The sequence below is a fragment of the Lactuca virosa genome, chromosome 4 (assembly GCF_052849685.1).
Source record: "Lactuca virosa cultivar CGN04683 chromosome 4, Lactuca_virosa_CGN04683_v6, whole genome shotgun sequence".
Classification (NCBI taxonomy): domain Eukaryota; kingdom Viridiplantae; phylum Streptophyta; class Magnoliopsida; order Asterales; family Asteraceae; genus Lactuca; species Lactuca virosa.
Window position 1 is genome coordinate 291,332,759 of NC_136429.1, and position 27,095 is coordinate 291,359,853.

Below are 27,095 nucleotides of genomic sequence, written 5' to 3' on the forward strand. Positions count from 1 at the left end.
AAATCAACCATAGGAACAAGTGAGTCGAACCTGAATGGAAGTCTCTTTCATTATTGAATCTAGTTACTTCTTATTTGCTTTAGTTGTTAATTGTCTTACTTTGAGTGTTAGTTAATGGCTTAATATTCTAGTCTTGCAAAACTAGAGAAAACCCTTCTTTTTCTTATTTGTTTTTATTTAGATAAATTCTAGTAGATTAGTTTACTTGTCACCATTCCCTGTGTTCGATACCCTGCTTGCTTGAACTATATTACTAAACGATAGCTACACACTACAAGAAAAAGGGGCTTCTGTGACTAAATTATCAGAGACTGATTAAATCAGTCATAGATACCATGTATTTGGGACTGATGAATTAGTCTCAGATACTATCTAGGACTGATTTTAATTTTTGAATCATTAGAGACTAGCCAAACTTATTTAGGACTAAAATTTTGTCCTTAATATATTTACGCCGATTTAGGTGTTGTGGGAAACACATTGGGGACTAAATTTCAGTCTTGTATAGTCTAGTACTAACTTTACTTTGTAGGGAAAGTTACGCGAGACTGAATTTCAGTCCCTAATAAAATTGTGCAAATATTTTTTGTGTATAGAATTTATTAGGGGCTGAATTTCAGTCATTGATACAACTGCACCAATTTGTCCTTTGTATGAGAATCTTTTTGAAGACTAGATTTCAGTCCCTAATAGACATGAACTATTTGACATTCGAATGAACTCTTATAACTGACTGGATTTTAGTATCTCAGACTAATTATTTAGTCATAGCTTCCATATATCATAGATTGATGAACCGATTTAAGTTTTCTACTTTATGCCATATATCACAAACTAATACGTTTGCGCCAGTTTAGCTTTGGAGGTAAAGACATAAGGGATTGAATTTCAGTTTCGAATACAATACCGCCAAATTTGACTTTAGATGGAAACTTGTTAGGGACTAAATTTTAGTCCCTGATGAACTTGTGCCAATTTTCATTTTTAAGGAACTTGTTAGGGACCAAAGTTCAGTCTTTGATAGAATTGCACCAATTTAGTATTATGATGGAAATTTTCTAAAAGACTAAATTTCAGTCCAAATAAACATACATTCTTTTACATTTAAATTGACACTTATAATAGACTAGAAATTTATATGTAAGACTGATTAGTTAGTCATAAATTTCATATCAAAGACCGATTAATTAGTCATAAATACTGTATGGAATGAAATTTGTTGGGGACAAAAGTTCACCCTCTGATAGACTAGCCCAATTTTGACTTTGGATTAATAATCACTAAAGACTATGTGTTGGTGTTGATTATTTAGTGAATTATTAGGGACTAAATTTTAGTCTTGGATATATATTATTTACTCATAAATACAATATATCAAATACATATAAATCAATAACTTATTCTATTTTAATTGAAACAAGTTACAGGTACAATTTATAATTATACTGATCAGCTAAAAACGACGTATTATATTTCACCCCATAACCCTTTTCCACCCTTACTCTCTTCTTTCCATTATTCATGTTCGGGGAAATTAGGGTTTGAATTTGAGAGAGAGACGGTGTCAATGCATTCACTCACTAACCTTATCATTTTTTTGTTCATCCTTTTTAATGTTTTATTATAATTTAAATATTTTGTATACTGCTATAAATTGTAATCTATTTTAATAAAAAAATTGGGTTCTTCTCTTCCCCGCCTTCACGTCAAATATTTAAAAGCCCGCTTATGTCCCAAATTGTAAAAAGAGGGAAAAACGCCCTCCTCACTCATGTATGTTCAAATATATAATGAAGTTACTTTTCATAATAGGGTGGCATTTGGTTCTCTTACGATCTGTAAGTTACCGAACGAACTCCACCCTTCGTATATAAATGAAGCGGCCATACTTCTACCATCTCGGTGACTCTACTCCAGGCAACTCCACTCACAAGTTCGATTCCACTGTCGGCGACTCAACTCAGGTGTTCGATTGCACTACCTTTTATAGGTCTAATTTTTTAATGTAACCTTCAATTTATGCCTTATACAGGTCCGATTTTGAACTGTAATATTTTTTTTGGTTCACTCTACTGGTTTTTATTTGATTAGATTCGGTTTCTAAAATTTCTTTTCTACATCTGTGAGTATTTCAATTGATTGTACAGGTTCGATTATGCCTTGTACAAGTCCGATTTTGAATTGTAATCTTCTAACCATATCATATCTATTAGATTTTTAGTATTTTTTCATGATATTTGGGATTTGAAATTCTAAATTATTACAATATCCATCATGAATTTATGATATTCCTAAAATCTGTTATTTATGATATTATTTTTGTGTAATTACATTGGTTCTCATTTCTGATCTCTAAAAATCTGATGAAGTGAATATCTGATTTCTGAAATTATGATCAATTGAAAATATTATATATATATATATATATATATATATATATATATATATATATATATATATATATATATATATATAAGTTTACTTTTCTGAAGTTACAATGGTTATTATTACTAATTTATGAAAATATGATTAAGTTAAAATCTTGTAGTTCTAATGTTAGCCTTCAAAGTTACAATGCTTCATATTTCTAAAAATCTCATTAAGGGAAAAACTGAAAAGATATGTTTTTTATATTAGTGTTTTGAGAATGTTTGATCTGATTGAATTAAGTATGAAATTATGACATTTCTAATTGTTTCGTTCATTTTTCAGGCCACTTTTCATCATATGGACTACTCTAGTGGATAGATAAATTCGGGTTTCATCCTCAGCCTGGAAACTCAAATGGTTGGGCTCTAATGTCATATAAAGTGTCTACTTTTTTGAACCCAAAACTACACTACCTCTATATGGTTATTAGTGATTTTATTGTTAGTCTATTATAATTAATCGTTTTAAGTTTTAGATTTGAAGATTGTCTAATATTATTCATTTATTTATACGATTTTTTTGTTTTGTGTATTTACATGTATTCCAATATATATATACTAGTGGTTATAAAATCTATATGGGAAATAACACTTGTTCCGTTTTCAACTATTATTATTGTCGAATATCATTCTTAGATATTAAATATTAGTCCTATAAATGACATATCGGAGACCAAACGTATCAGTCATAGTATTTTTTTTCAGTCTAAAAAAGATCATATCCGGGACTAAAGCACATTCTATCTGAGACTAACATTATGTCCTTGATAATTTGGATCCAAATGAATTTTAACAGAGACTAATTGATATATCATCAAGGATTGATATCTAGTCCCTAAAGGATAGTATCAAGGACTAATATGAGATAAAATGTGACCTGAAGGAAACATGTTGGAAAAAATGGGATAATATCAAAGACTAATATTTAGTCCGTGAAAGATAGTATCAGGACTGATATGTTATAAATGATGACCCAAAAGAAATATATTGAAGACTGAATAAGATTGTATAAGGGAGTGATGTTTAGTCCCTAAAAGATAACATCAAGGACTGATATTACATAAATCAGGGACCCAAAGGAAATATATCAAAGAATGACCGAGATAGTATCAAAGGCTGATTTTCAGTATCTGATACTAACACGTATCAAGGACCGATTTTGTCAGTCTTTGATACCCTTTTTTCTTGCAGTGACACTGCATTTCGTGTGTTTATTTGTGTTTGAAGTAGTAGGATTAAAACTAGTGCATTTTACACACATCAAAGCCATAGTTGCAGGTTTTGAGAGCTCGAAGAATAGTTTTTAAAGAGAGAAAGTGAAGAAGATGATGAGCGCGTAAAAGGTATCAAATGGGTTTTGTGAGACTTTTATAGTTTGAGAAATTGGGTCGGGTTGAGAAAAAAGTAATTATTATATCCAGTTTTGGAAACGGATCGCATTAAATGTGTTGCCACATTTGGTATGAGTTGACCTGTAAGGACGAAAGAATACTATGCCAAGACGTGAAAAATGGAAACCGTCGTTTGATAGGAAAATATGTTTACTTTATTGAGACATGTACAAAAAGTGCGATTTTCAAGTATTAATGGATAATCATCATAAAAAATAACCATTTGAGTTATTAAGAAAAACGTTTCAAAAACAATAATGAAAAAGCTTTTGAACTTCTTTTCAAGAAAGTGATCTCGGAGCATAGGAAGTTCCGAGATGAATTGTCATAAAGATACTTCCGAGATGAAAATGAAAATACTTGTACATGATATAGAGTCCAAAATTGCACAGAATCAGGTTGAATATCAGAGGTAAAAGGTAAGAAGATCTTAGAGGACATATTTTTAACAGATTTTGAGGTTCCAAGACGTGAAGGAACATATCTCGGACATGATGAGAGGCAAATGCACATTACCGTTTCGGACTTAAATTCCGAGATGAACTTCATAACACACTTTTTGAGATAGATTATGAGGCAAGATCAAACAAAATACCAATGTGACTATATTGGTCATGAACTTCCAAAGATTGAGTGAGTTGTACAACTTAAAACTAGAAGAAGTGGTTAGATAAAAAGACACATAAAATGATCTTATTTATTCCGAGAGGAAATGATTCCGAGATGAAAAATAATTTTGACTTCGGAATTGTTTCTCTTCCTGATGATATCATCAGAGAGTGCAAGCCTCTTGAAATAATTGAGGATCAGGAAACATCATACCTATTTTGTTCAGAAAACCATTGAATTTGGTTTCGTCTAATGCCTTAGTAAAGACATCAACAATTTCATCGTCAGATGGAACAAAAATAAGTTCAATGTTTCCTTTTAAAACATGATCTTTAATAAGATGGTACCGTATATCAATGTGCTTCATCATGGAGTGTTGAATTGGATTGTGTGAAATCGCAATGAGACTTTGAGAATCACAATAGATTGGAATTTGTTGGAACCGGTAACCATAATCCAAAAGCTGTGATTTCATCTAAAGAACTTGAGAGGTGGAACTAGCAGCAACAATGTATTCCGCTTCGGCTGTCGAAAGTGCAATGCACTTCTGTTTCTTAGATGACCAGCTAACCAATCTTCCACCCAAAAATTGATAGCCACCAGAGGTGTTTTTTCTGTCTAATTGAAGACCACCATAGTTTGAATCAGAATATTCTTGTAGGAGGAAACTCTCATTTGCTGGGTACCGGATTCCGAGAGTCTTTGTATCTTTGAGGTATCAGAATATTTGACTGACCGCCAAAAGATGAGACATCTTTGGATTGACTTGAAATCTGGCACACAAACATGTGGAAAACTGATGGGTTTTGAGCATTCTAACACTCCTAAGGTGTGCATGCAACCCTAAATACCTTGGATCTATGTTTTCTCTATTATACATACAAACTTGAACTATCCAAGGTATTACCCTAACTAGCATACAAAACTTTGATACTAATAAAACAAGTAAGAAGACATACCTTTTGTTGTAGTTAGAAGCCTTGGACCTTTAAGAACTTAGTGCCCCAAGTGTTGCACCTCAAATGGAATCACACAACACCACCAACAATTGGAATAACTTGAGAGAAGAACAATTGCACTCATAAAATCGGCTTGCCCTCTTGTGTTTCCACTAGTCCTCCTTAGTGCCACTTAAGTGTCAATTTCATGACCTATAGCGTATATAGTGTGGCAAATTAGGGTTACACCATGTAATTAACTCATGAATTTCCACATTCCTCATGATCCATGGGTTTTAACTTCCATGGAGTATCCATGGGTCACCACATGGGTTTAGCCCAGCATGAAGAACTATGGATCATAAGCCCACTTTATAAGAATGAATGATTTACCAAATCAATCCCCATTTTTTAATTAGTCTCTTTTGATCACAAAATTAATTCCAAACTAATTCTTGATCAATACTAGTTAAATAATATGATTTCATATTAATATATTAGAACTTATAATATATTAATAAATCATAAATATCCTCTTCTCACAAAAGTCTATCCAAATTGTTCCGATGCCATGCAACCCAAATGTACCATGATACTCTCGGGTCAAGTACATACCAATAATAGTTATGGGCTTAGACACCTAATCCAACAGTCTCCCACTTGGATAAGTCTAACAACTATTATTGCAAGCATGAATCCAACCCGACTAGCAATCGTAGCTCTTAAAAGCCGCTGTCGAACTCTGACCTAGTCAATGACGTGTCCATTAGATAAAGGATCATATATTCCTCCATTCTAGATATCATATGGACTGAGACATGGATTATAATCATTCTCTCTATCCATCTATTGTTTCCCGATTTCCGATTTATGACGACTGACTAATTGAACAAATCAAATCACTCCAGGCCTGATGTCATCGCTAACTCATTGAGGGGCCCACAAATATCACTTTTATCCACATCGGGTAAAAGTAACGTATAAACTTCGACCCAAATGCTCGTTTGTACTTACTCATCGAATTACACACAATGATATGTTTTATAACACCAAGTTACTGGTGCGTTTTACATATGTCAATGTGCAACCAACTTGCAACTACAAACCACACATCTTTGTTTTAAGAATATAAGATGTTATCGTCTCATGATCACTCGTGATAAAATCCATGAAGTGATTCAGATGAGCGTGGGTTGAATTCAATACTCGAATTTTATTCCACGAGTACTTTTTCAGATGAGCGGTGGTGTCTGATGACTTGGATTCTTGTGAGGAGATGGTTGCGGAGAGGGAAATTTTTCAGTTATGATGGGGGGGCTCCTATGATGAGAGATGTTGTTTGAATGATGGTCTTCATCACTTCCCCCTCTTGAGGAATGCAAACCCGGAGCTTCCTCAAGCCATTGCTTAAGACCATCGACTTTAGCACACACCTCCTGGAATTGAGCTTTGAGTGCATCAGCCAGTTGCTGATTGTATGGGATAGCGGTGTTGAAGAGCAGTCGATGTATCTCCTTGGTACGTTGAAGAATCTCATGACCCTAAAAGTTTGAAGACAGAGAGCGTTGAAGCCTGTTGATGGAAGATTGAAGAACCGAGATGGTGGACTCATATGCAGTATGAGTTTCAGCTATCAGCTTCTGTGAGTGAGTTGATTGATCCGCAATGGCTGTCTGTAAATCTGCCTTAATTGCGGATACCTCAAAGATGAGGCGCTCAGCAGCAGCGATGAACTGCTTATGATCAGCCTGGCGACTTGTATCTAGGGATCGAATTCCCATTTCAACTTTTAAAGAAATTCGCTCAGCGGCTAGGCGTTCACGAGTTTCCAGTCGTTCAATTCTTTCAATGAGTGAATGCGGTCCTGGTAAGTCTTCAGGTTGCGGTTGAGTGGGCTTAACCGCAGCAAGAATCTGATCTACTTTGGCTTGTAGACTCGGAAATTCTTTTCTGGACACAACGATCTTCTTTTTCTTCTTTTTCTCTTTCGGCTTGGAGGTTGAGTGTTGATAGCCACTCGAAGCTTCTTCCTCATCAAAAATCATTAAATCGTCATCAGAAGGGTTAGGCTGATTTACCTCATTGAGATCAAAGTCATCGAATCCGAAGGTAGGAGCGGAGCTAACTTCTCTTGCGGTGACATCATCTTGAGAATCTCTAACAGTTGGAGTTGGAGCTGGAGCTGGAGGGAGTTTAGATGTACCTTCACCACCACGAGTGGACTGAGCATTGCGGATTGTTTCAGCCATTATGGACATCCACTCTTGTACTTTTAGAATGGTGGCTACGGTAGTGGCGTTATTGATGCCGTCCGCCCGGTATTTGGCTACGGATTGAATCTCTTGTTGTTTCTGTTGAAGTTGCTTGATTTTCTGGTCCTTCCTTGCTTGAAATGCCCTACGGAAAGCGACATATTTCTTGATGTCAGATTCTGAAACCGGATTGTAGTGTAACCATGACTCATTTGATTCGTCACCGTCAAATCCTTGGAATCGCACCGAGGTGTCCCTCGGGTCCACGGATCCTTGCACACTGGTGCTCACCGTACCTAAACCACCTGTAAAAGATGTAAGTAGAGTAGGATATCATGAGCTTCCTAGGTCTCCTTGACCCGTGGTCAAGTCTGGCCTCGGCTCAGTTCTGGCAAGGGCGGAAGAATTGCCCTGCGGTTGGGAAGGTGTTTGTAGTGTTTGGGGTACAGACAAAAGGATGGAGTTCAACTCCTCGGGAGAAAAGAAATGTAGACGGGAAGCCGTGGAGACCTTAGGGCGAGAACCAGTTCCATCCCCTTGGGAGTGAGCTGGGGGTGAGTCTCCACGTTCAGTTGAAACAGACACACTTTCTGTGTCTGAGTGGAACTCGATGGTGATATTGAATGAGTCTGCGGCCACCCCAAGGACTACCGGAGCCTTTTGAGAGGCTGCGGCATCATTCCGGTCACACATTTCGTCAGTGGGATTGGTCTTTCTTTTCTTTAGGATAAAAATGGGTTGTGTATCCTCATCAGAATCACTCATAGAGGGAGAGTGGGATCGATTTTCAGTTGATTCGTCATCTGAGGACACAGTCTGTTTGAGTTTCCGTTTCTTTGATGGTTCAGTTTGTTTGGGAGCATCTTTCTTCTTTGGGGTTCCATTTTTCTTGGTGATGTTGTGGGGGCCTTGGTGGGTTGAGGCTAACTGCTTGCGTCTTTTTGATAAAGATAAGTTGGATACAGTGGTGGAGGATGGGACTGCGGTACTACCAGGGATGGTGAGTGCGGATGTGGCTTGTTTAAGTACAGGCGGGGTAGGAAGGTATGGGTCAATACCTTCCGTAGCCTCTATATGGCCTGTGACATCAATGGTTTCAAGTCCAAGGGTAGACAAAATGTGGATCGGTAGCCGTCTAATGGGTCCAAAAACAGATTGATCCGTAGTGGGATTGTACGTTTTTAGATCTTTGGTGATGAAGAGGTTGACATCGTTGCCCATGCTAAGTCCTACATCCGCATGTAGATCTGAGATGCATAGAGACCAGAATCTAGCAAAGGTGAGCTCGGTAGGGTTTTCTCTTGGACTTTCCTTGGGAATGTACTGCAAGATGTCATCCCACAAGATCTGACCGTAGTTGACATCGTGGCCAGTGAAAATACTCCATACTAACTCTAACAGCTTGAGACCCATGTTATCAGTGCCTCCGGTTCTACCTGACAGGCTGCGGATCACGAAATGGAAAACGAACTGCCACACCGCAGGCAACTGATTTTTCTTGAACTCGCCTATGCCTTTAAGCATCTTTTGGTAACCTATTTGGTAGAGTGCAGAAAGCATATCCGCCATGCTGGGAGTGAGGACCTGGGTTGAAGGTTGAACTAACAGGTTGATGGCATTGAGGAATTTTTCTTTGGTCAGAATAACCAAAGAATCGTTCACCAGATTCAGATGTACTTCTTGAAAATTTTCGAGGGGTCGATATGCAGAGAAGGCACATTTGAAGAGGGTTGATAGAGGAACCACATCTGTGAAGGAATCGAAGGGACCAAACAGTGGGTGATTTGACAGGAACTTGATCATCAACTTGATCGCCGCATTATAAGAGGAATGCTCTTCGAACACAGCCCTAAAATTGCTTAAAGCAATTGATGGCATTTGGTTTCTTGAGGCAGAGTCTAAACCAGTTGGGTGTGCTGAGGCAGATGCCTTGGAATGTTTCTTGGAGATACCAGATTTCACCATTTTTGAGGAGTTGAAGAGCTTGCAGGAAACAGAGTGCAAGAAGACGAAGGAGAAAAAGTTCGTCGAGTTTACAGAAAGCGTAAAAATTTCTTGGGGAAGAAGAAGGGGGGTTTATAGTAGCGGATTTGAAACAATTATTGATTTTACCCTAAGTGAAATTGGATGGGGTAAAAATCGTTTGGGTTGTTTTCTTTGATTACGAAAAGAAATCTCAGCCACAGATGAGAAAAGGTTTATTATATTTTTTGAGATTTTCCAAAAGGGGTTAGCATTTAATGAAATGTCAGTCCTTAAAACATCACGTTTGAAGAACGTGTGGTGAGGGGGGGGGGGGTTAATCTGTTTTATAAAAGGGAAGATGTAACGGATTTGACCTTTTTTGGTAATAGGAAGAGACAGTTTAAAAGGGATTTTTTATGGAAAATCGTTCTTTTTGTCATCATACCCAAAATAGGTCTGACACAAGGTTTATTCGAAAAGTAGAAATGAGACAGTGATATGTTACACAAGGAATGTTTTTCTTTTTTGAATGTTTTTCTTATTTAATGAAGGATCATTAAATAGCACATCACGTTTCAAGAATTTATGAAACAGTTGAGAAATCAAACAATGTGACTGCGGATGGAGATTTCATTGCGGATGGATGGTTAGATGACTGCAGTAGAAGAACTGAGAAGAACACTTGAACAAAAATTAGTAACAACAAACAATAAGGACCATTGAGAGATAAATATGATATATAGTTGTGGTACATAGAGTATACTGCGGTACACAGGATATACCAAAACTATCTATCATAAATAACTTCAATTAGGACCGCAACAGAGACCAATGATGGTCTGCGGTACCTATCAATTCAAAAAGAATTGTGGGTCCGGATTCATCATTCCTAACATTTGTAAGAAACTGTTGAGTTTTGTAGAGTCAAGTGCCTTTGTGAATACATCAGCAATCTCTTCATGAGTATGGACAAAAATTAGTTCAATGTTACCTTTCAGGATGTGGTCTTTGATGAAGTGAGACCGTAGTTCAATATGCTTTGTCTTAGAGTGCTGAATTGGATTGTGGGAAATTTGTGACAACCCGATATTCCAAGTCAATGTAATGTTCAAAAAGTCAAATAATATTAAACTATTTTTGATGTAATAAAATGGCGTCAGAAATAAAGTGTTCTAAAGTCTCATTTGGGTTGCATAAAATGTTAGATATATTGTCAAGGTTTCCAAATATATAAAGAACACCCAAATCCGAGTTATAACGAAGAAGTTATGACCAATCGAAAATCCACGACACAACCGGTAAAACACCGTTAAGCGTAAAAAGTGAAACTTCAATTAAATATTTTTTAGCCTTAGGTATCTAAACGAAAGTCGTAGATTATGTTAAACCATGAGCATACATAAAAATAACGCCCAAATCTGACTTCGTATAAGGAAGTTATGATTTTTCTAAAGTTTCAGAACAACAGTAGACAGCTAAAAACTCGAAGTAAAGATCGAGCGATTTTTAGCCAACGCAACCTAAACAAAAATTAAAGGTCTCGACTATAGTAGTACAACGGTAAAAAGACAGACGAAAACGGACATCGGATGAAGAAGTTATGGATTTTTAACGGAATTATCCTGTCCCGGCCTATTTAAAATATAATATTAAAAATTAAATTGAAAATTAGCCAACGGAGTCTAAATGAAAGTTGTAGAGTATATTCTCACCTACGCGTGGATATAAAGAACGTCGAAATCGGAGCTGGTATGCGAGAGATATGAATTTCGGAAGATCGAGGCACGCACACCAACCTTATCCGAAACTCACGACGTGAGCAAGAGAGAGTCACGACGTGAGTCTATGACTGATGTGCGCCAGAACTAGACCACCGGGCGTCGCGTCTATAGACCAGACGCACGACCTGAATCATCCCATGTTCACGACGTGAATCCTGAGAATTCACCCTATAAATAGCATGCGAGGTTCCCGACTCTCATTGCTCATTTCCCTTTTCTCTCTTAGTTCTACTCCACATTTAGCACCCCGAGACGACCCCGACACCCCGGTTACATATGCAAGCCCCGACGAAGGTCCGAAGCGCCGAGAATCCTGAGAATTACAGCACTTTCCGATCGAAGTGCTGCCCGAGAAAAACTCGTTTCCTTCAAATCACCACACTTCCCAGGTGAGTTCATACCCCTACATTTTCACGTCTTTATCATGTTTTAGGTGGTGGGGGGGGGGGGGGGGAATAGAAGTGAAACACGAGATAAACTCATACTCAGAATACACGTCGTTAGAAATGTTTTCAAATACTTTATCTAGATTTTTGTTATGGATGTTAAACAACATTAATACTAATGTTACACTTCACATGAAAAGTTGATATTACACCAAGTTTATGTTATCAAATGGAACACGCTTTCGAATAACTATAATGGGTATAGTTTACGAGTTATTCATTACATCTTTACATAAACACTGTAAAAATGAAATACTTTCATCTACATGAAATATAGACTTTCCTTTTCGTAAATCTTTTGATACTATGTTTTGTGAGACACTCATCTTCAACGTACTTTCAAGTATGCATTTCAAGTCCTGTATTATAAACCATAATCTCTTGGAGGGAGAGCGTGATACTTGTGTATAGATCTATACGGGATTGACAATCCCGCACCTAAACTGTTAGCTACAGTTAGACCGACAGGTCTGGGGTGACAAACGTCATAACACTACAACGCCTGAAGAACGTTGTTACAGGCAGTCTGGGTCAATAGCATGGTTATAAAACTCACACAGAAGTATTAAAATAAGTTTGATTTACGAAACTCTTGAATGCATTCAATAAATACATTATTTAAGTATAAATACACTTTCACCATTTTGAGCACGAAAGATACTATTGCACTCCAGCCTTTGGAACTTTTTCAAACTATATGTAGAAAATATTGGATTTTCTGGAAAACACGTTCGGTTATTGTTACTAAAGGACATACAAATTTCAGTACAAAAACGCTTATGAACTCACCAACTTAATTGTTGACACTTTTTCAAAACTACTTGTATTTCTCAGGGAATCAGTAATACAGGTAACCATCAGCTTTTTGAGAAGGAACGCTAAGGCGTCTATTATCAAAACATTTTAAATCATCATATTTGTAATATTCTTTTGAAACATGTATTACACGCAACAATGTAAGTTTTTATTATATTTATGATGGTTGTGTTTACTTTCTTTACAATATTCAACTGTTATGATACTACGTGACGTCATCCATTCCCGAATGTTTCCGCCATTCTGGTTTGGGGGTGTGACAGATTGGTATCAGAGCATTGTTTATAGTGAACTAAGTATATCGAACCACATAAGATACACAAACTATAAATGCAAAGGGACCAAAAACCCTCTGACAAAACGTTTTCATAAACGATACTTTTAATAAATTAAAATGATATATATATATATATATATATATATATATATATATATATATATATATATTTTTTTTTTTTTATTAAAAGTATAAATACACGAATGCATCGGTCTCGTATCATAGCAAAATTTTTATAAAAGTATTAAGGCAAGTTGCGACACTACGACTAGGCCTCGGTGTATGTAATCAAATCGAGAATAAATATAGCCTGATCAACTATATTTATCCTGGATGTGACCAACGTATGTCGAGGAATGGTCGTAGTAAGCAACAAGTCGAAAACTTACCAAAGAAAGTACTAGAATCAAACTTACAAATTTGAAATACTATAGGAGTATTTTATAAAACCATAAGAGCTATAGTAATCGTGCGAACCTCGATATTTAGTTAAAATTAGGAAATCATCAAATAAATAAAAATTTTATTTATCAAAAATTACCTTTTTACTCCCGAGTTTTTATAAAAATTCTCTTGCCACTATTTCTCGACTAGACAAAATGGCAGGATTTCACATTCTTGGGGATCCCTACTACCCTAACCAGGGTAATGGAGGCTGGATTGAAGAGGACCCAGAGGAAGATCCCGAAGAGATTCCCAAGGAGGAGCCAGAAGAGGATCCCGAAGAGAATCCCGAGGAAGACCCAAATGAAGAGTCAGAAGAGGAGGAGATGGTGGGAGCACTGACTCGGAACCCGAGATCTACAGTCCTCCCCGAGGAGCAGCAAATCCCCAAAGGAACTTTCAGGGCCCGGCGCCCCGCTGGGCTGTGGATCTGAAGTGATGGAGCAGAGAACAAGGGCAACGCCCACCCTACGGCATGGCACAAGGCTTTTATAACCTCAGCAACGGGGGTTCGGCTGACAGGGCACTCCCTGTCATGGTTCGTCGCATTGCCAACCAAGGTGAGCAAGCAAGAGTGATTGCCAGCCAACTCTTGGACATTGGGGCCACCGCTGCTGTCACTGCGGTACGTCTTCGTCGTCTGGACGAAGAACATGAGCGGACAATAGAGCACACCTTTTCCCTACAGAAGGACATCACTGCTACTAGAGCCGAGGTAAGGGAGTTACGTAGAAGCCAAGCCGCATTGGAAAGGTGCGTCATCGAGGCTGAACGTCAAGTAGCCCGAGCTAAGGCATCCACAACCACATACCATGGTCTACAGCGTGCTACCCGCTCGGAGTAGAGCGCGTACTACTGGCACTATATTTATACCTATCGGCTAAGTGTTGGTGTTACCTTTTCTTGTATAAATGTAAACCCGACGGATTGTGAGTACACAATTCGGAGGTCGGAATGCTGTCAAATTTTCCCATTTTTCATTGATGTACCCTAGACCTATAAAAGGTCAAATTTTCCTGATCGTTGTATCATATACTAATATCAATGAAATTGACAAGCATTTATTATTTCCTTAAGTATTCCATCTAATTCTTAAAAGAATCATACACTTATTTTTGAAAGTTTCCATTAACATACGAAAACCAGAAATGTTCAGAACCAAAACTTATAATACTAAAACCTTCCATAATCATTTCTAATGACTTATCAAGGATTCGTCTCTTAACTTGTGGCAGAATCATGCCACCAAGAAGAAATCCTCGACGCTTCAATAATACAGGAACACCAACACCACCTCCACCACCCCCTCCGTCGATGGATGCTGCTACCTTTCAGGCTACTGTAACAGCTGCCGTAACCGCATCAATGGCGTAAATGAGTAACAACGGATCAGGAGGAGGAATAAACAGCTCTACAAATGGCGAAAACCAGAGTCGTTCCGGGGAATGTACTTACAAAGACTTCTCCAACAGCAAACCCATCCCCTTTAATGGAACCGTGGGAGTGATGGCTCTATCCCAATGGATAGAGAAAACGGAAGCCGTGTTCGAGATATGCTCATGCCCCAAAGAAAGCAAAGTAAAATTTGCCGCCTGTACTTTCTCCGAACGAGCCCTAACGTGGTGGAATGGCCACGTCAAGTCACTAACTCTGGTGGTGGCAAACTCCATGGGTTGGGAGAACCTGAAGCAAATGCTATTACGAGAGTACTGCCCAAGGGGCGAGATCCAGAAACTTGAACAGGAACTTTGGGAATTGACTATGGTGGGCTCGGACATCACAACCTATACGAATAGGTTCAGTGATTTGACAATACTTTGCCCAGGGATGATGGCCCTAGAAAGCAAGATGGTCGAAAGGTATATCTGGGGGCTGTCGCCCCAGCTTCGAAGAAGTGTGCTAGCTTCCAAACCCACGACGTTCGACAGTGCCAAACAACTGGCATAGTCCCTCGTCGATCATGGGGACTGCCAAGATGTCACGACCATCGTCCCGGAACCAACCAAAGGAAGCAACAACAATAACAGCAATGCCAACAACAACAACAACAAGAAGAAGTTTTGGATCAAAAGGAAAGGTCAAACTTCGCAAGAACCTTCAAAGAAACAAATAGTGGCGGTCCATGCTGCTACTGCCCCCACTGCTGTCCCTGTTACCCCTACGCCGGTAAAACAATATGCTGGGAACCTACCAAAGTGCAACAAATGCAATTACCATCACAACGGGAATTGCCGGGAGATGCACTGTAAAAACTACGACAGGAAAGGGCACACTGCCCGTTTCTGTAGGGCACCGGCGCGACCAATCACCCAAGTTCCTGGTGCTGTAGTGAGCCAGGCATGTTATGGGTGTGGGGAAACTGGGCACTACAAGAGGGATTGCCCTAAGGCAAAGAATGCTGGCGGTGTAGGAAGAGTGCTGGCAATAGGGCAGAGCGAGGCAATAGCCGATCCCACAGTGGTTACGGGTACGTTTCTCCTCAACAACATTTATGCATGCATACTCTTTGACTGTGGTGTGGAGAGAAGTTTCGTGAGTCATAAATTCAAACACTTACTTAATCAAAAACCCCAAGCACTCAGTAAAATATTCAAAGTAGAAATGGCAAACGGTAAAACGGAAAGCGCAAACGATATGTACATAGGTTGTACGTTAAATTTAAATGAACACTCGTTCCAAATCGATCTTATGCCGATTACTATAAGAAGTTTTGATGTCATCATCGATATGGACTGGTTAAGCCTTCACCATGCCGATATACTTTGTCACGAAAGGGTCGTTCGCCTCAATCTGCCAAGCGGAAAAACTCTTATCATTTATGGTGACAAACCTGGTATAAATTTACAAATCATATCTTGCGTCAAAGCCCAAAAATACCTTCGCAGAGAATATCATGCCTTCCTAGCCCACGTGGTGGACAAGAAACGAGAAGTGAAAGACATTAAAGACATTCCGAAAGTCTTCAATTTCCCAGATGTTTTCCCAGAAGATCTTCCAGGAGTCCCACCAGAACGTCAAGTCGAGTTCAGGATCGACTTGATTCCCGGAGCTACCTCAGTAGCAAAATCGCCGTACCGTCTAGCACCGGCTGAAATACAGGAGTTATCCAGCCAGCTGAACGAACTTCTAAGCAAGGGATTCGTCAGACCGAGCTTCTCACCTTGGGGAGCGCCAGTCCTGTTCGTAAAGAAGAAGGACGAATCTTTTCGCATGTGCATCGATTACCGAGAGCTGAACAAACTCATGATCAAGAACCGATATCCCTTACCGCGCATAGACGATCTATTCGACCGACTACAAGGAGTGAGCTACTTCTCAAAGATCGATTTAAGATCTGGGTACCACCAGCTGCGAGTTCTGGAAGGAGATATTGTTGGATTAATGTCTAAGTCCATAACTATAATTGGTAAGACTTGACCCGACCCGGCATGGTCCATTTGGGTTGCATGGCATCATGCATTTGGATAAACTATAATGAGAGAAATAACACTTAAGGTTGGTTAATATATTATAAGTTCTAATATATTAATAAGGTTATTTAATTAGTATTGATCAAGAATTAATTTGGAATTAATTAAGTGATCAAAAGGAGACTAATTAAATATATGGGTTGATTGTGTAAATCATTCATTCTTATATATGTGGGCTTGTGATCCAAGATTTCTTATGTTGGACTAAGTCCATGGGGTGACCCATGGATACTCCATGGAGGTTAAAATCCATGGAGCATAAGGAATGGGTAAAGTTATGAGTTACATGGTGTAACCCTAATAGCCACCATATAAAAGAATCCCATGGCTAAAGAAATCGTGCACTAATGTGTGAATATGAGGGCTAGACGATTTCAAGGAGTGTTCCATTTCTCTCAAGTCATTCCATGTTCATTTGGTGTTGTGTGAACCATTTGAGGTGTCACACTTGGGGCACTAGGCACTCAAGCTTCATGGAGACAAGCTACATCAAACAAAGGTATGTATTCTATCCATTTGATTACCCAAGTATCAAGTATTGTATGCTAGATAGGGTAATACCTTGGAAATTCATAATTGCATGTATAATAGAGAAAACATAGATCCAAGGTATTTAGGGTTGCATGTACACTTAGGAGTGTTAGAATGCATAAAGCCCATCAGTGGTATCAGAGCCAAGGCTTGTTTTCTTGTTATACTTGCAAAATTAGCTGAAAAATCGGATTGTATTAGTTTAAAAGTTATGCTAATTACTTGAAAAAAAATTGATGTGAATTATCTTTGTTCATATGAGTTTATTAGATTAATAGAAAAGTTAATTGATTATGTGTTTTCAATCCATTTTAATCTAAGAGTTGATTCTAAAATGTGTTTTTGTAACTTGTCCTCAAGTTATATGAAAAGTCACATTTAAGTTTCATAAAACTCATAAAAAGTTGGCAATGGTTACAAAAATGAAGAGTCTTGTCCTCATTAAATGGTTTTATGACTCCATAACTTGTCCTCAAGTTATGGAGGTTCAAGAGTCACTTCATTAAATGATAAAATGTGTAACCTTAATTAGTTCCATAAGTTACAAAAATAAAGAAAAGTTACATTCTTTTATTAGTTTAAAGTCTTCCATAACTTGTCCTCAAGTTATGGAACTTGAAGAGTTTTTTTTTAATTAAAACTACTTTAAACACATAAGTTATGGAATTAATTAGTTTTGAATATTTTCAAAACTTGCCCTCAAGTTTTGGAATTTGTAAAGTTTTCCCCATGAATACTTTAATTCCAAGTTAGCCCTTAGAATTTTAAAAGTTCAAATTCAACCCTTATACTTTATAGTATTATAAGTTAATAATAAATATATGTATAAGAGCAAGTCAGTCTTACCGTTAGTAGGCCTCATTCACGAAGCCGGTCTATAAGGGGGGTATAAGGTTACTGCCTATAAAATGGCAGTTTAATGGGTGTCCACTCTCACCCACCGCTTCCTTGACTGGTGGAGGGTCGTTAGCCGAACGGGTAGGACAAGGACTATAATTCTCCCTTCATTAAAAGTATTAATGATAAATACTAAGTAACTAAACTTTTTATAAATTCCCAATCTTAGTTACTTAGGAAAATGTGAATAAGGTGCTAATCCATGAAATTACACTTTGCACTTTGTTTAAACCGTTAGTGGAGCGTGTGTGGTTAACCGGCACACTAACCTAGATTTAACAAAGTAGGCAAAGGGTAACTTAATATTTATCATAGTATCGGTGCAGCTCGTGTGGTTAACCGGCACATCGATTGAGGGGTAAATATTAGGGTACCAAGTATATTTGCATGGTTACTTCACACCTTGTTTTGTGATCCTCGGCATCCCAGTCACAAAACCTGAAGGGCACACTCGAAATTGAAACATGCCATTGAAAAGTTCAATGAATCTCAAAAGATCTAGGAGTTTCAAATCCAATTAAAAACCTAATTACATTATTTCGTTTTTCATGGTGGAAATTGGTAAATCGTCATTTACCTACCTTCAACTATTTTATAACTCGGATTACGGCATCCCTCTTCCAGTTATAAATAGGTTGTTGGATCCTAGCCTTAATATTTCATATTGGGTGTTATATTAAGGACTTTAGATCAACTATCTTGAATATCTCCCAAAAGATGTCTAGTTCAGACATCTATGATCTTCCCAAATCTCTTGGAACTTTACTTCCTCCACCTCCTCCAATTATTCTCCCTAACCCACAAGTTCAAAGGTCACGCAATCCCTATTGGCAAGCAAGGTCTATGTGTGATCACATCTTGGAGATGAAGTCACATATTGACAAGCCGGGAGAGTTGGGTGTCAAAGTCTTGAGAAAGTTGGATGTTCAATCACTTTCTAAGTCACATAGTGAGTTCCTTTGGGACTACTATGAAACAAACTATGACATGAACCTTAATGATCATATCTATTTGCTTGGTGCTACTGAATCAACAATGATTTGGAGGACCAGTAAAGCAAATTTGATTAGAAGATCAACTTCCCAAACTTCTATGGACTTTGAACATGGTAACATTGGATATCCAGAAAATCTTTCGCTTCCCAATGGAAAGGGATTGGCCATAGTCAACTCGGTTGACCAAATGGTAAAGAGAAAGGCAAGTCTGTGATAGTCCAGTACACCATTCCCAAAGAGTCCATATGTTTCTCTTTCCAAAGGAAGGGGCATTGATTGCGAAGCTGCCTATTTACCTGAAAGATCATAAGGTTGATCAATTCAAGAAGTTTGACTCTTCTTCAGGTAAAAGTCCATTATCTAACTCTGTTAAGTTTCTATTATGAGATTCTCATTACATGATGTGACTGGGTCACATGTTGATGCTTTAAGAATCAAAGAAAAGTGAAGAAACTTAAAGGAAGTACATGCTGATTCTGATCACGAAGATGGATTTCGATCGCATGGTTTGGTGATCAGAATTTTTGAAGCTGTTACTTAGGAGTTATGATATATTGCTTAGGAATAGATAACAACAAGTTTTTCATATGCATTTTCATTGTAAGGATAAGTTTTTCCGGAAGTTTTAAAAAAAAAACAGTTTTGATTTATTTATTTTAAGTATCCTTACAATGGCATTTGTGAAAAATTGTTGTTTACATGTTTCCATTGATAGCAATATTGGAAAATGGATTTGATTATTTCATTTGTGGTAGTGTCATAATTTACCAAATAAGGAAAGATTCTTATTCCCAAGGCTTCAGTTGGATAGAAACTTGGAATCATGCAAGTTGAATAGTATGATGAATGAGAACTTTCAAGCATTGGAAAATTAAGACTTGTTCACATGGATGTGTGAGTCAAGTTAAGGACTAAAGGGATCGAGTACACATTCTTGTGCACTGGTCAAGTCCACCACAAAGCTCGTTAAGACTATTCGTCATGATTTACTAAATTTTAGTAAATATGGTTATACTTACAAGTTTAAGTATAATTCTGAAACATTGGAAAAGTCTCAATGTATGGCAGAACGAATGGGAAGAATCAAATTAGGCAGACAGATAAAAGTTTCTCAAATCTGAAAAGATGGGAGAGTACTTTAGTATCATGTTTTGTGATCATCTTAATGATTAAAGAACCACATCACAATTGGTCTTCTAAGGACATCTTAGTGCATTCTTATGACTAAGAAGAGGAGTCATGAATTGTTGAAATGGTTAAATCAAGAAGACGAGTCATACTTCATTTCAAAACAAGTCTTAGAGTCATACTCCAAGACTATAAGTTGAGTGACATATCTTAAAGAAAGGTTTATAACACTTGTCAAATGTAAGAGTAAAAGTGTCCTACTCTTGTACATTTGAAGTTGGTAAGTTGTGATGTTTTGGATTAAACAAAGACCAACTAAGGCCAATTGTGTGAAGTGTTTGTCTTGATAAAGAATCCGAACTATCTCTTGAATATTTGGCAAGATAGTCTTATATGTCAAGAGGACAGTGGGAGTCTTAAAGATCCTAAAAAGAATTTCAAGAACTAATCAAGAATAAAACCTGAGGTTTTTCACTAGCACACGACTTGAGGTTTATAACCTATCATGTTGACATATTCTGTGCCCATTCCAGTTAAAGTTGGCTTTGCATAGGAGTTCTGAAAGTTCTCAATTGGTTGCATAACAACTTGGAAGCAATGGCAGGCCCTGTACTGCCAGGTGGCAAGAAGTTAAGATTGCATAAGTTCAGTCCATATGAGTTTGGATTTGTCATTATCCTTGTCTTGTGACTATGGTTTTGACGATTCACATGGATAAGAACACATACACCATAAAATCTAAGGGTCATAAGGTTTCTCTCCGATTCATGAAAATGATGGTGAGGAAACACTTCCACCAAGTAGATTTGAAGCAGATGGCAAAAGGTCTAAACAATTGAGACTATGATTACGACATCCCTTTTCATAGTTCTGAAATTGTTTAGACACACATGCATGCTATCTAAGGAAAGGTGTATGATTTTGATAAAGTTTTATCAAAGCATCTCGTATCAGAAATCTGAACTTTGGTAAGGAAGTGAATAAAGTATTGATTTCTAGAAGTCCAGCTGATTTCTGAGTACATGTAAAAGCTAGTGGGAGCATAAGTGTTATGCTAATAATCATCACGTTAGTGGGAGCATGATAATTATTGTTAGTGTTGCAAGTTAGCAATGTTAATTATAGAAAACAAAAGTTTCAATTCGTGAGGCTGCAGGGATTGAAAAAGTTGTTTTGCTATAATTAAGGGAGAGGATATACTTCATTTCAGTTCTAAAGGCTTAGATTGAGACCTTAATCATCTTTAGTCAAGAATATATATATGAATTTCATGTTGGATTGGTTCAACTTAAGGAAATTCTATATATTGCGTTCTCAAAATTCGATTATGATTACGACATCCCTCTTCATAGTCAAATTTTGAAAACATGGCAAATAAAAAGATTGTAGCAAAAGACTGGTCTAGAATCATGTCTTTATGTGAGATATCATGAATCGTGTACCATTTCCTTTGGGTACAGGATCGATTGCATGTGCTATAATATTTGTCATTTCTAAATTTTTCCAAATGCCCAGAGGCATTAAGAAGGGAAAAGGTCTAGAATTGGATATGACTAAAATGATTAAGCAATTGTCGAGGACAATCTGAGGTTTACCAAAGATTGGTTGCTCAGGGACAGTTGGAAGTATAGTGCTAATTTTAGAAGGACCATATTGACATATTCTGAAAAGAGGCATCTCTTATTCAGAAGTGATAGTCAAAATGAGAATATGGAGTTGTCTCCATAGGTGGAAGTTATCTGTGTAAGATTAGAAAACTTAATGCAAGAAGCATGTCCAAAGCAATGTACTTTGAATATGAGACTTAGTTTCCATGGAGTTGATCTCCATTGGAATACCCTATAATGACTGTTGAAAAGTCTTTGTGACTTTGTACATATTCATTACAGGAGGGTCAGTGCATATAAGTTTAAAATCTAAACAGATTTCGATAAATGAAAGGAATTTGAAATTCTCACATTTTTCGATAAGGATTTGGGAGTGTAAAATTAGAATCATTGAAATTATGTTCAATTGGTTTATTTCACAAAGTAAGGATCATAGACGAACATAGAGTGCATACTTGGTGTATGGCAAAGCTATTGTTTAAGAAAAACATAGTGTACATGCTTGGAGCATGGGACAACTAGTGTTTTTAATTCAAGTATAAAGTTGATAAAACCGAAACAATGAATAATGAGTAATCAGTATGGTGATAAATAAAAGTGTTTATTTATATTCATAGGGTTTGATACCATATTTGATTCATTTATTCTTGTGTTTCACTTTGCATGTTTTGACTTCCAGAATAACTAAGTCGCTCTTCCTGAATGATTAAGTTATTCAAACCATCCACAGTCGGTCATATGTTGGAAGTAGATATGAATCAAGACCGTCATGGGTTGGTTTGTAGAGGTCCAAGTTGGTGGACAAAGTGGTGCTACAACACTCATGAGTGCTCATAAGTTCTGAGTATTGGATTCAACCCGCGCTCATTTGAATCACTTCATGGATTTTATCACGAGTGATCATGAGACGATAATATCTTATATTCTTCAAACCTAGAGATATGAGTTGTTACTATGAGTTGGTACATTGATTGCACGAAAACGCATTTGGTAACTCGATGTTATAAAACATGCCTTTGTGTATGATTCAACAAGTAGTAGAACAAGCCATATGAGTCGAAGTTTATCCATTCCTCTTACCTTCGGGATAAAAGCGATATCTGTGGGCCCCTCGATGATTTAAAGATGATACATGTGAGTGCTTGGCCAAACCATGACTGATTTGATTTGTTCAATCAGTTAGTCATCATGAATCGGAAATCGGGAAACAACAAATGGACAGAGAGAATGATTGATAATCCATGTCTCAGTCCATATGATATGTAGAATGGAGGAATATATGATCCCTTATCTAATGGACAAGTCATTGACAAAGGTCAGAGTTCATCGACAAGGTCAGAGTTCGACAGAAGCTTTTGAGAGCTACGATTGCTGATCGGTTCCTGAAGTCATACGCAATAATAGTTTTAGACTTATCCAAGTGGGAGACTGTTGGATTAATGTCTAAGTCCATAACTATAATTGGTAAGACTTGACCCGACCCGACATGGTCCATTTGGGTTGCATGGCATCATGCATTTGGATAGACTATAATCAGAGAAATAACACTTAAGGTTGGTTAATATATTATAAGTTCTAATATATTAATAAGGTTATTTAATTAGTATTGATCAAGAATTAATTTGGAATTAATTAAGTGATCAAAAGGAGACTAATTAAATATATGGGTTGATTGTGTAAATCATTCATTCTTATATATGTGGGCTTGTGATCCAAGATTTCTTATGTTGGACTAAGTCCATGGGGTGACCCATGGATACTCCATGGAGGTTAAAATCCATGGAGCATAAGGAATGGGTAAAGTTATGAGTTACATGGTGTAACCCTAATAGCCACCATATAAAAGAATCCCATGGCTCAAGAAATCATGCACTAATGTGTAAATATGAGGGCTAGACGATTTCAAGGAGTGTTCCATTTCTCTCAAGTCATTCCATGTGCATTTGGTGTTGTGTGAACCATTTGAGGTGTCACACTTGGGGCAGTAGGCACTCAAGCTTCATGGAGACAAGCTACATCAAACAAAGGTATGTATTCTATCCATTTGATTACCCAAGTATCAAGTATTATATGCTAGATAGGGTAATACCTTAGAAAGTTCATAATTGCATGTATAATAGAGAAAACATAGATCCAAGGTATTTAGGGTTGCATGTACACTTAGGAGTGTTAGAATGCGTAAAGCCCATCACATATTCCCAAAACGGCATTCCGGACTCGCTATGGTCACTACGAGTTTGTAGTGATGCCCTTTGGATTGACAAATGCACCGGCAATGTTCATGGACTTGATGAACCGAGTATTTCGTCCTTTCCTAGACAAATTTGTGATCGTATTCATAGATGATATACTCATCTATTCAAGGAGCAAGGAGGAACATAGCCAACACCTCCGACAGGTCTTGTAAACATTAAGGACAGAGAAGCTTTACGCAAAATTCTCAAAGTGCGAATTTTAGATTCGGAAAGTAGATTTCCTAGGTCACGTGGTCAGCAAGGAGGGGATACACGTGGACCCTTCCAAAATCAAGGCAATCGAGAACTGGACAACTCCAAGGACTCCAACGGAAATCCGGCAATTCTTGGGCCTTGCTGGGTATTACCGAAGGTTCATACAAAACTTTTCGAAGATTGCTAAGCCACTTACCACCCTGACTCAGAAGGTTGTAACCTTCAGCTGGGGAGGGAAACAAGACGTTGCATTCCAAACCCTAAAGCGAGCCCTATGCAGCGCACGTATATTATCTTTTCCAGAAGGAACAGAAGACTTCGTGGTCTATTGTGATGCGTCAAACCAGGGACTTGGATGTGTCCTGATGCAACGAGGGAAGGTCATCGCATACGCCTTGAGACAACTGAAGACGCATGAGGTCAATTATACCACACACGATCTCGAACTAGGAGCAGTCGTCTTCGCTCTAAAGATCTGGAGGCACTATCTCTACGGCACGATATGTACGATCTTTACCGACCATAAAAGGCTTCAACACATCCTCAGTCAAAAGGAGCTCAACATGAGACAAAGACGGTGGGTAGAACTACTAAACGATTACGAATGAGAAATTCGTTATCATCCCGGGAAAGCTAATGTAGTAGCCGATGCACTCAGCCGAAAGGAATACTCGGGCCGCCGAGTGAAATCCTTAACAATGACCATCCACTCACACCTGTCCGCACAAATCAAAGAAGCATAGGAAGAAGCCTTGACGCCAGAGAACGTGGTAGATGAAGCATTGAGAGGAATGGACAAAAACCTTGAAGTCAGGGATGACGGAGTTCGTTGTCTCATGAACCGGATCTGGACACCAAAATTTGGTGGATTCAGGGATGTTGTCATGAACGAAGCTCATAAAACTCGCTACTCCGTACATCCCGGCTCAGACAAGATGTACTTAGACCTCAAGAGGTTGTATTGGTGGCCGAATATGAAAGCCGAAATAGCTACCTTTGTGGGCAAGTGCCTGACTTGCGCCAAGGTTAAAGTAGAATATCAAAAGCCCTCGGTACTACTTTAACAGCCAGAGATACCCGAGTGAAAGTGGGAGCGGATAACCATGGATTTCATAACCAAGTTGCCTAAGACTACGAGTGGACTCGACACCATTTGGCTTATCGTTGACAGATTAACCAAATCTACACACTTGCTACCAATAAAAGAGACAGACAAACTGGAGAAGCTGACTAGGACCTACATCAAAGAGATAGTGCGCCTTCACGGAGTACCGATATCTATTATCTCCTGTAGAGATAGCCGATTCACATCACGATTCTGGCAGTCGCTGCATAAAGCTATGGGAACTAAGCTGGACATGAGTACAACCTAGCACCCACAGACAGACGGGCAGAGTGAAAGGACCATTCAAACGTTAGAGGACATGCTAAGAGCTTGTGTGATAGACTTTGATAAGGCTTGTGATACCCATTTACCATTGATCGAGTTCTCGTACAACAACAGCTATCACACTAGCATCAAAGTTGCTCCATTTGAAGCCCTCTACGACCGTAAGTGCAGATCACCTCTGTGCTGGGCTAAAGTGGGCGACATGCAACTAGCAAGAGGTCAAGTACCAGACTGCACTCTCATTGGCCCGTAAATCATAAGAGAAACTACTGAGAAGATTGTCCAAATCCGAGAACGATTAAAAGCTTCAAGAGACAGACAAAAGAGTTATGCGGATAAAAGACGGAAACCCTTGGAATTCCAGGTTGGGGACCGGGTACTATTGAAAGTCTCCCCCTGGAAGGGTTTGATACGTTTTGGAAAACATGAGAAACTCAACCCTAGGTATATCGGACCATTCAAGATCCTTGCCAGGATCGGCCCGGTGGCATACAAACTTCGATTACCGCAAGAACTCAATAACGTACACCCTACCTTTCACGGGTCGAACCTAAAGAAGTGCTTGTCCGATGAGACCCTCGTCATTCGTCTGGACGAAATTGAAATCAATGAGAGTCTCCACTTCATGGAAGAGCCTGTAGAAATCATGGATCGGGAAGTTAAAAGAACTAAACAAAGTCGCATACCCATTGTGAAGGTCCGTTGGAATGCCAAGCGAGGACCTAAATACACCTGGGAGCGCGAGGATCAGATGAAACAAAAGTACCCACATCTTTTTCCTACTCCATAAACTCTGTCTTAGATTAAATTTTGGGACGAAATTCCCTCTAACGGGGGGATGATGTGACAACCCGATATTCCAAGTCAATGTAACGTTCAAAAAGTCAAATAATATTAAACTATTTTTGATGTAATAAAATGGCGTCAGAAATGAAGTGTTCTAAAGTCTCATTTGGGTTGCATAAAATATTAGATATATTGTCAAGGTTTCCAAATATATAAAGAACACCCAAATCCGAGTTATAACGAAGAAGTTATGACCAATCGAAAATTCGCGACACAACCGGTAAAACACCGTTAAGCATAAAAAGTGAAACTTCAATAAAATATTTTTTAGCCTTAGGTATCTAAACGAAAGTCGTAGATTATGTTAAACCATGAGCATACATAAAAAGAACGCCCATATCTGACTTCGTATAAGGAAGTTATGATTTTTCTAAAGTTTCAGAACAGCAATAGACAGCTAAAAACTCGAAATAAAGATCGAGTGATTTTTAGC